An 11,645-nucleotide genomic window follows, 5' to 3' on the forward strand; every position below is an offset into this window, starting at 1 on the left:
TCTTCTTTCGTAAGAGCGTAGCTGGCAGGACCTTTATACTGCTTCGGAGGCATGCCGTCTTTTTCGTGCAAACGTTGCAGGTCCTCCCGTGCCTCAGGTGTATCTTTTGTCTTCCCATACACGCAAGAAGCCTAGCGGGTTCACGCAAAGGTTCTTCGTCACGTGCATCACGTTGATTGAGGAGCGGACCTCTAGGTCTTTCCAGTAGGGTAGGTCCCAAAATATAGATTTCTTCTTCCACATGGGTGCGTGTCCCTCAGCATCATTTGGAATAGCTAGTCCACCGGGACCCTTTCCAAAGATTACGTAGTGTAAATCGTTGACCATAGCAAGCACGTGATCACCGGTGCGCATGGCGGGCTTCTTCCGGTGATCTGCCTCGCCTTTGAAATGCTTGCCTTTCTTTCGACATTGATGGTTGGTCGGAAGAAATCGATGATGGCCCAGGTACACATTCTTCCTGCATTTGTCCAGGTATATACTTTCAGTGTCATCTAAACAGTGCGTGCATGCGTGATATCCTTTGTTTGTCTGTCCTGAAAGGTTACTGAGAGCGGGCCAATCATTGATGGTCACGGACAGCAACGCCTTAAGGTTAAATTCCTCCTGTCTGTACTCATCCCACGTACGTACACCGTTTTCATTCCACAATTCTAGAAGTTCTTCAACTAATGGCCTTAGGTACACATCAATTTCGTTGCCGGGTTGCTTAGGGCCTTGGATGAGAACTGGCATCATAATGAACTTCCGCTTCATGCACATCCAAGGAGGAAGGTTATACATACATAGAGTCACGGGCCAGGTGCTGTGATTGCTGCTCTGCTCCCCGAAAGGATTAATGCCATCCGCGCTTAAAGCAAACCATACATTCCTTGGGTCCTTTGCAAACTCATCCCAGTACTTTCTCTCGATTTTTCTCCACTGCGACCCGTCAACGGGTGCTCTCAACTTCCCATCTTTCTTTCGGTTCTCACTGTGCCATCGCATCAACTTGGCATGCTCTTCGTTTTTGAACAGACGTTTCAACCGTGGTATTATAGGAGCATACCACATCACCTTCGCAGGAACCCTCTTCCTGGGGGGCTCGCCGTCAACATCACCAAGGTCATCTCGTCTGATCTTATATCGCAATGCACCGCATACCGGGCATGCGTTCAGATCCTTGTATGCACCGCGGTAGAGGATGCAGTCATTAGGGCATGCATGTATCTTCTCCACCTCCAATCCTAGAGGGCATACGACCTTCTTTGTTGCGTATGTACTGTCGGGCAATTTGTTATCCTTTGGAAGCTTCTTCTTCAATATTTTCAGTAGCTTCTCAAATCCTTTGTCAGCCACAGCATTCTCTGCCTTCCACTGCAGCAATTCCAGTACGGTACCGAGCTTTGTGTTTCCATCTTCGCAATTGGGGTATAACCCTTTTTTGTGATCCTCTAACATGCGATCGAACTTCAGCTTCTCCTTTTGACTAATGCATTGCGTCCTTGCATCGACAATGACCCGGCGAAGATCATCATCATCGGGCACATCGTCTGGTTCCTTTTGATCTTCAGCAGCTTCACCCGTGGCAGCATCATTGGGCACATCGTCTGGTTCCTCTTGATCTTCACCAGCTCCCCCCGTTGCAGCATCACCGTATTCAGGGGGCACATAGTTGTCATCGTAGTCTTCTTCTTCGTCGTCTTCCATCATAACCCCTATTTCTCCGTGCCTCGTTCAAACATTATAGTGTGGCATGAAACCCTTGTAAAGCAGGTGGGAGTGAAGGATTTTCCGGTTAGAGTAAGACCTCGTATTCCCATATTCTGTGCATGGGCAACACATAAAACCATTCTGCTTGTTTGCCTCAGCCGCATCGAGAAACTTATGCACGCCCTTAATGTACTCGCGGGTGTGTCTGTCACCGTACATCCATTGCCGGTTCATCTGCGTGCATTATATATAATTAAGTGTCTAAATTAATAGAAGTTCATCATCACATTAAAACCAAAGTGCATACATAGTTCTCATCTAACAGCATATAGCTCTCCAGAGCATCTAATTAATTAAACCATACATTGAAACTATGTAAAACATTTCAATGCGAAAACAAATGCGATCATAATCGCAACCAAGGTAACAATTGATCCAACGGCATAATGATACCAAGCCTCCGTATGAATGGCATATTTTCTAATCTTTCTAATCTTCAAGGGCATTGCATCCATCTTGATCTTGTGATCATCGACGACATCCGCAACATGCAACTCCAATATCATCTTCTCCTCCTCAATTTTTTTTCCTTCAACAAATTGTTTTCTTCTTCAACTAAATTTAACCTCTCGACAATAGGGTCGGTTGGCATTTCTGATTCACATACATCCTAGATAAATAAAATCTATGTCACGTTGGTCGGCATAATTTTCATAAACAATAAATGAACCAATAGTTATAAAGATAATATACATACCACATGCGAATCATAGACATGACGAGGGCCGACGGGGGTGGATACCAAAACCATCGCACTATATAAGATGCAATAATAAATGTAAGAAAATGATACAAGTATCTATCTAAACATACAAGTAAGAATATTTTTCCTTTCAGAAAGAAGATAAGAACAAGAGGCTCACCACGGTGGTGTCGGTGATGAGATCGGCGCGGGTGATCGACGGCGGTGAAGACGGGGACGGGGCGTGACGGACCGCTAAATCTAGACAAATCTCGAGGAAAATGGAGCTTGGAGGTCGAGCTTCGAGAGGAGAAAGCTTAAGTAGTGTGGCTCGGGCATTCCATCGAACACCTCATGTGCATAGGAGGTGAGCTAGAGCACCACAAAGCCCTCTCCCCCTCGGCCAGAAAAAACAGAGCACTGTGCTCTGCTCTTGCGCGAGGGGGTATATATAGGCACCTCATTGGTCCCGGTTGGTGACATGAGCCGGGACTAAAGGGGAGCCTTTGGTCCCGGTTCAAGCCACCAACCGGGACCAATAGTGGTGGGCCAGGAGCGAGGCCCATTGGTCCCGGTTCATCCCACCAACCGGGACCAAAAGGTCCATATGAACCGGGACCAATGGCCCACGTGGCCCGGACGGCCCCCTGGGCTCACGAACCGGGACCAATGCCCACATTGGTCCCGGTTCTAGACTGAACCGGGACTAATGGGCTGACCCGGCCTGGACCAAAGCCCTGTTTTCTACTAGTGTTCACCGACGGCGGATTAAGCCGGGTGTCTTCTGTGTTGCGTGTGGAAGATAAAAATCAAACATGCATAGGTTCTGGACATGTTATCACTCAGTACACTTTTGACAGCTATTGCGCTCACGAAAGGGAGTCTTGGTGGCAAGTCCACCAGCGGAGATAGCCTCCCAGAGCAAGTTGTCGAGCTGGTTGTTGGAGTGGTTCGCCAATGCAGGGGGAGAAGAAAGAGAAGCAATGATACAAGCTGTGTATGCTCTATGGCTGGCACGTAACAATGCTAGAGACGGAAACGTATTGCTCACCTGCATGAAATCATAGCAACACTGGTTGCGCATATGGAGGAGTGGAGATTGGCGCATACTAAATCTTCTAAGGCGCCGGAGACCAAGGAGCTTCAGCGATGGCGACCGCCCGACGAGGGCTGGCTAAAAGCTAATTCTGATGGAGCGGTCTCTAAATATGGTGACAAGGGAGGTGGTGGTCTAGTCTTGCGGGATCACAATGGAGCTTTTGTGGCTGGAGCAAGTCACTTCTTTCCTTCTAACGCAGACCCAGAGGCTGTGGAGATATTGGCGTGCAGAAGGGCAGCCCAGGTTACAAGGGAGATGAATGTTCAGAAACTTCACATGGAGCTGGACAACCAAAAGGTGGTGCAGATGCTCAGTCGTGTGTCTAAAAATTTGAGTGCTACAGGGCCGTGGATTGAGGAGATAAAAGAGATGCTTCGAGGCTTCGACGAGTTTAAGGTTTCGTGGGTTCGACGTTCCGCTAATGTTGCCGCACATAAGTTTGCTAAAGTAGGTGTGGGTGATGAACTATGTAAGGTCTGGCTATCAGTTCCTCCAGACTTTGTGTTGGGTGTAATTTCGGACGAGATTTCAAACTTTTAGGTCTTTAAGTTTTCAATAAAGCGGCAACTTTACACTAAAAAAAACTACTGTAATAAGTAAAAGAAAAACTATGAAACAAGTTTGAATCGTACGTGCTGGTTGGTTCGTCTCCTCGCTTGCATTCGATCCAAAGCACGTAGGGAAGCCGTGCGGCCGATGCCTGAGGAGGTCATTCGAAATCGAAACAAGCGCTGTACGTGTCTCCCAACCCATCAGCCGGGTATCGTCATGCATGAATAGGACGGGAATACTACACGAGACCACCGGCGACGGGTCATCTGAGCACACGGTTGGTATAATTCCAGACGGCGATGGACGGGGGAAAGCAACATCCTTGCAAGCGGACAGAACCTGTTGGGCTGAGCTCGCTCGATCGATACACCGCCCGGTGCACGTCAAAAACAGTGAAGATCCTCTTGGGGTTTATCGAATTCGTTTTTCATTATTATATGGTCCAGATGTTGCTGTTTGTTGCACTCGACGCGGCTTTTACCAGGAAGGAAGATATGGTTTCACCGTCGCACGTCGCCTTCGGCCCATCGCAAGCTACCGCTTACGGGCGCGGATCCCGTGCCGTCCTCTGCCGTCCGTCCGTTCACCGTTCAAGCCAGCTAGCCTTGCTAGTGGCCGATGGCTGGGCGCAGGAGGACTAACGTCGCAGGCCAGGTGCTCTTCGGGGGTACCCGTCGACACGCGGCGAGGTCAACAGGAAACTAACCAAGAAAATCAATATATCTACGCGCACGCACGGGCTGGCCGTCCGATTTACGGCATCTTCAAACGCTGATCCGTAAATTTTCTTCCGCATTTGTTCATAAAAAGGGAACCAGTCCGCAAACATGGATGTAAAACCCCTCATCCAATGCTATCTGCATATAATTCGAATGAGATTTGAACAAATCGGACAAAATTCATGAAAACCAGCTAATTTTCATTTAAACCAGACGAAATCCATTACATCGTCCGTCCGGGTGTGAGTACCATGAAATGAAGCTCCAGGTCCGCCTTCACAGTCTCCAGCTCCGCTTCGGCAGTCTCTAGCTCTGCCTCCGCAGCATGAGCGTCTAATCAGCCGACGATGAATAGGCCGCCAAGCTTAGCTTCAGCGGGAGGGAAGAAGCGGTGGCCTTCTTGGGACTAGAACGACGGCGGCCTACCATGCACTACTCTTCCTCGCTGCTGGCGGCGCTAGCGGACGTGTCGGCTTTGTGGTCGTGGTGGCGGAGCGCGGCCGTGGCGGAGCTGGCGATGTCCTCCTCATTGTCGCTCTTGCCAAACACCTCATCCGCCGTCTAGTCCATCTCCTTGTAGGCGGCCTGTAAATCCGAATGGTACTGAATGTGCCACCTGCGGTCACGGCATATTTCATGGGCGGTGAGGTAGGAGTCGACCGGCTAGAGTAGAGATTAGAGATAAGTCGAGACGACGCAATGTCGAATTGTGTGGAAGCGAAGAAGAAAGAAGTGTGCAAGTTCGAGAAGGTACTTGAGAAAATCAACAACGTTCAAAATAAAGACATGGAAAAAATATTAATCCAACTAGTGGGTGTAGTTATGAAAGTTGGATTTCTATTAAAGTGTCTAATTACGGTTCTAGTTTTTTTGTTTCATTTTTTTAGCGAAGAATTGGTGAATTATGTACTTTGATGTATCAATATGTCCTTCAATGAAATAGAGTGCATTTCGATGACAGTTTTCTTTTTAATTTGACCAAAATTTACTTCACTAAATTTAGGAGGTCGACTATGTCTAGTCAAAATTTAGAGGAGTAAAAATAGTTTAGTAAGCTTTACTCGGCCGGATACTATAATTTCTAGGATCGGCTAGACAATGATCCTCTGATAAAAAGAAAAGCAAAAAAGAGGGGATGTCCTAAAGAAAATTCGTCCTAGTCGGCTCCTTCTGCGTCGGTTAGGGGAACTGGCACCCATGCGGAAGCAAAAATGGGCCAGCCCATCAGACGGGCGATAGATGGTTGGTCGGTCCAAAGTTGACCAGCTGACCGGTCAACTATTGATTCTTTAGAAAAAAAATCAATAAACCCATGAAACCGCAAAAAAGTAGAAAAAGTTTGCAAATTTAGAAGAATTATGAATTTGAAATTTTTTGCGATTATAAAATAAGTGTTCACAAATTTGAAAAAAGTTCATGGACTGAGAAAAAGGTTCAAAGATTTTAAATAGTTCAATGCTTTTGAAAGAAACTTCATGAATTTGGAAAAACTTCACTAATCTATAATAATTACGGATTTGAAAAAAAGTTCATTGATTTGACAAAACAGTTCACCAATTTGAAAATTTGAGGATTTTTCTAAAAAGTTAGCTGATTGAAAAAAGTACACCAATTTAGAAACAAAGTTCATGAATCTAAAAAAGTTCATGTGGTTTAAAAAAAGTTCACAAACTTAAAGAGACTTCTCAATTTTGAAAAAAGACCTTAGTTATAGAAAACATTAAGAAAAAAGGAAAAGACCGAAAAAGAAAAATATGGCAGAAGAAAACACACTAGATTTCCTAAATGGATTGGCCCTCTCAGCCGAAGGGGGTGTGCGCCCGTTAGTGAAATACAATAAAACCGGCCCAACTCCTGTTTGGCGCCTTCTGTGCCCGTTAATTTGTTATCTACAAATTGGCGCACACCACGTTCTGCGCCGAGCTGGTCCATTTGTCCTTTTTTTGTTAACCTTCGAAAAGAGGTGTGTGCAACGATATTCCAACTCCGGACCACCTTCTTTCATGACACCTCACATTCTCAAAAAAGAAAACAAGGACATCTCACCTGTTGTGAGTACTTACTTATTTTTTTTCTTCTTCCCTCTTTCTTCTATTCGCGGAAGCTCCCAGTTTTGGAAATCTTTCCAAAATGGTATTCCTACTTCGCAAAATTTATTATTTAAAAAAATGATGATTTTTTTCAAATTCGTGAATATGTTTCCAAAACCGATGAACTTTTTGCAAAATTGATGATTTTTTTGCAAGCCGATGAACTTTTCCCCTAATATCTTGACTTTTTTCGAATTCCGTGAACTTTTTCCCCTACTTATGAACTTTTTATTGCAAATCTATGAATTATTTTAAATCCATATTTTTTCATTTTGTTTTCTGAAATATTCAGATTTATTTTTACAAAGGTCAAAATGGTTGTCTGGTTAAGAACTGCCGGTTAATGGCTGCCGGTCAAGCATCGACTTGAGTGATCGAAGAGACGAGCGACCAAGTGATCAAAGAGACAAGCGATTCGAGAGATGAGGGACCATTCACCTTTGTTGGGCTAGGCCTAGGCGAGCAGCATGTGAGCACTAAGGCGCTGAAGAGGAGGTCTCTAAATGGCGCTTAAGGCGTGGAATTCGATTCAGCCTAATGGTCCGCGGGTGCTATGTCTCTGCCCGTTGCGAGATGTAGCACCGTCTCTAGACTCTGGTAGCGCAATACTGGGCTAGCCCATTACAATAGCTCTGGCCTGAGTTTTCCCACCTGTGTTTTTCTTATTTATTTTTTCACAGTTTGCAGCGGTTTCCTTTCGGGTTTTTTTATGGGGTTCATTTGTTTCTTTCTCGAGTTTCCAGGTTTTTTCCCAGCACATGTCTACATTTTTCGTAAACATTATATATATGTTTTGTATGCATCATGAGTATTTTATTTATATGCATTTAACACTTTTCAAATACATGATTAACATTGTTTTCAAATATGTGTTTTGATATCCATTTTTCATAACATTGGACATTTTTGGTATACATGTAAAATGCGTTTATACATGTTTACAATTTTCAGATACATTATTAACCTTTTTTTCATACACATTGTACACTTTTAGTATTAGTAAATGTGCACGTGCAATGCACGTTATTATTTAGGCAACATATTAATTGCACGCGGATATTAGGTATGCTATTATTTGTGTGTTAATTTTGTGATTAGTCTAATATTTGGTACGATATTAATTGCACGTTAAACACGTTGAACGCTTGTCATTGGATCAATCTAGGTCGTTGGATTGACTTAGTTTGATGGTCGAGATCAGTTGGATCTATTCTTTTAGGTCTTTTTATATTCGTACAGATACATATGAAAACCTTTTTATGCACGTTAAACTTATTTTAGATATATGATTTTGTTTTCAAATACATCTTTTGTACATTTCTTCCAATATCTGTGAAACAATATTCAAATACACGTTGATTTTTTTACTAATACAAAACATTTTTTTAACTCTGCGGATATATTTTACGTTGTATTAATATTTATTAAATGTCATTGTTTATTAAATGTCATGACCATAATAGTTAAACTCGTGAAACTTTATCTAAATGCATCATACCTGTTTTTTGAATGACATGAACATTTTTTTGGAATCAAACAAGTAGTCGAGGCGTCCGATTACATGATTGGAATCCTCTACCTTTGACATACTGCATTAATTTGGACGAGACTTGCCTGCTCCCTGCTTGTGCGCCCATCCATGCTCTCGCATACGTGGCTTGATTTGATTGGAACAAAATAAGGCCCGGCCCCACCCCCTTAAAATCAGGGGGGAGATGATTAGATTAGAAAGGAAAAGGAAAAAAAAGACAGGCGTAGGATGAGGTGGGAGTACGGATGGGAGCATGGAGAGGGAGCAGGCAAGCCGGATCCGATCATAATGGGAGTACCTTAGAGAGTAATATAGATGCCACATAAGCAAAAAATGAAGTGGCAAGTAATTAATAATGAGAGAGGCCAATAAAGTAACATAATATGTTAGTAACATCATAGCGCTTTCCAATGCAAAATGGCTCTACAAAGCAATAAATGAGGACATCTTGGTTATCACACCTATGACACCACCCACTATGAAGGTAGTAACATAGACCAGTAACAGATGCATGTTACTAGTTTAAGTTACTCCCCACTATGATCAGCCTTATATAGAGTTCTAATACATTATATGGAGTATTTATACATTATATTGAGTTTTAATGCACTACATTAATTAAGCAACTATTAATGGTACGATTGGAATCATCTATCTTTAATATACTTTATTAATTGGAAAGGCTACTAGTATTAATACATTATATATAGTTTTAATGTATTGCATTAATTAAGTTATATATGGCAAATCTTAGTGCATTACTCTACTCTGTTTCGTGAGGAAAAAAGAGGCTTGCGGCTGGCTTTATATATCGAGTTGTATCCTCAGGCCTTCTCTGCTTTCTTTCTATAACCAGCAGTACCTTCTGAAGAGCGCAAGGTGTGTGCGTGCTATGGAGAACGGCAACGCCTTCCCTTCTGGTGTCAGCAGGGACACTTTGCCCCAGGATTTCCCCGTCGGGATGAGGGTCCTCGTGGTGGAGGACGACCCGAACGACCTCGAGCACTTGACGCAAATCCTCGAGAGGTGCGGCTACAAAGGTACCTGGGCGGCCATCTTAGATCCGCTCGCCTCAGTTTTGCATGTCTCCTCTACCTGTTCTTGTAAGATCTGGATCACCTTGTACGTACATGTTTGTGTCATGCAGCGACAGCAAAAGCGTCACCGAGAGAAGCGCTGAAAGAGGTGGAGGAGAACGGAGAGGGCTTCCACTTCGACATCATCATGACCGTCGTGCACGGCGGCGAAGAAGGAGATGGATTCGACGGCTTCGACCTCCTCGAGCGCGTTCGGGATCGTTACCCGGTCATCAGTGAGTATCCGCACACATATGCATGCATGGTTACTGTGAGGTTAGTAACAGTACATACTGATGTGCAATCCTGCATGTGTTTGTGTAGTTTTCTCTGCCGACTATTCTAAGGAGATGGTGATGAGGACAATCAATGAAGGCGCCTGCGACTTCATGCCATAGCCTATGTGCTACCAGGAGGTGCGCAATATATGGTTCCATGTCAACATGCAGAGGGGATTAGAAGTGGACGACCCTGACGAGGGGGTAGAAGGTGCGTCACATATGTTTCTAACGGATGGTCAACCATCTTTTACTATCTCCACCATGTTTGGCTGTTTGTTGTGGCTGCATCGTACATGATCCGTTTCTGCTCTGTGAATTAGTTTCTGGGTGCTTGTTGAAGATTTCACTTGTAACATGCAAGCATTTCCATGTATATATAGATAGGTAGGTTTGCGAGTGCCCGTCTTAATTAACGAGCGAGACGTCAGTGGGAGTTTTGCCTCGGTATCGGCATCGGCCTGCACGGGCGAGGCTTGGGCATGGCCGCGCGCCGTGCCCGGCGTCCGCGTGGGCGTGGGCTGGCTGCTGGCGTCCGTCGTCCTCGCTGCGCACATGCTTCTGGCCACTGGACAAAAGTATGTCTAGCAAGTGTTGGACAGGGCCGTGGCGTGCGTTTTTGCACTGAGCTGGAATGTGCCGAGCCTAGCTCGGCCCATTCACTTGTCAGGCCTGGCGAATCTCTCGCCGAGCCCAAAACCTCTCTCACCCTGTCAGGCCTTAGTTTGGATGGTCATCATAAATGCAATTCTACTATGCACGGGGTATTCTTTGCATGGAACCATTGTCCATGGTCTTTTTGAGTTTCATGCTATTTGTTGACTGTTTTCAAATTTTGTTTTTGTTTCAAAGCTTTACATTGGGAATGATCAATATATTTCATTAAAGGAATGATTTCAATCGAGCTTGGCCTAATTAATGTAGGACACTAAACTAGCCCCGACCGATGTAGTATAATCAAAGTGCGATTCCAATCAGGCAGCTGATTGCACACTTGCATTGACCGACTCAACATCTCGCCATGTGCCGCAGTACTGGGCCTTATGTGAAGTGCCCCCTTGCCTTATCCCTATCTATTCATCTTCCCCTACTCATCCCCCTCCCTCACCCCTCCTACCTCGCGCTATACTCCATCATCACCTACCAAATCTCACTTGTCCCGATCACCTCTACCATCTCTAGGCTATCATACTACCACCGTCCGCTAATCCACGTGACACGTGCTACTTCAAGGGCGGTGTCGTGTTTCTGCAACCTAGGGCCGCTGCACCGCAAGGGGCTGCCCATTGCTGCAACCCACTAAACCATCGCTTCCTGACTGGAGGCGGGCTACACATTCCAATTGGTTGTTTGCGACAAAAACTGAGATGACTAATATAGTAATGTATTGAATGAGTTTATTTCGGGGAATAGGACTAATTTTCCTATTCAAGTGTTTGGCTAAAGGTGAAGTATCATTCACGACCTCACGAACAACTTTTCTAGTTTTTGTCATCTTCAAGCTCTTAACTTCTATTTTTCTAGGCGTTTACCGAATCCAAGGTTCACATTGAGTGTAGGACAATCGTACTATGAAATGCGGCAAGAGCTAAGTACTATGTTTTAAAACCAAAGAATAGATTATAAGACAGAATCCTCCAAAGTCGAATATCCAATCATGAGCCTAGGCTCATTTGCACCTGGTGAACAGTAAATTAAAAAAAATACTAGAAAAATAAAAAAAATCCAATTTTTTGCATGGAAGATATTGGAATGAGTGAGGTGCGTGCTAAATTTCCATGCATTTGGACACCCGAGTAGCTCTCAGCAAAAAAAACATATTTGAACAGTGCACCCGCAGTAAACTTTTTCACAGACTCGAAATTT

At 44.4% G+C, this 11,645-nt stretch overlaps 1 pseudogene; it reads left to right on the forward strand.

Annotated features, from left to right (window-relative positions):
• The first annotated feature begins 3,518 nt into the window (after positions 1-3,518).
• Positions 3,519-11,332, forward strand: LOC119315485 (annotated as a pseudogene).
• Positions 11,333-11,645: the final 313 nt, after the last annotated feature.

This window comes from Triticum dicoccoides, chromosome 6A (genome assembly GCF_002162155.2).
Source record: "Triticum dicoccoides isolate Atlit2015 ecotype Zavitan chromosome 6A, WEW_v2.0, whole genome shotgun sequence".
Classification (NCBI taxonomy): Eukaryota; Viridiplantae; Streptophyta; class Magnoliopsida; order Poales; family Poaceae; genus Triticum; species Triticum dicoccoides.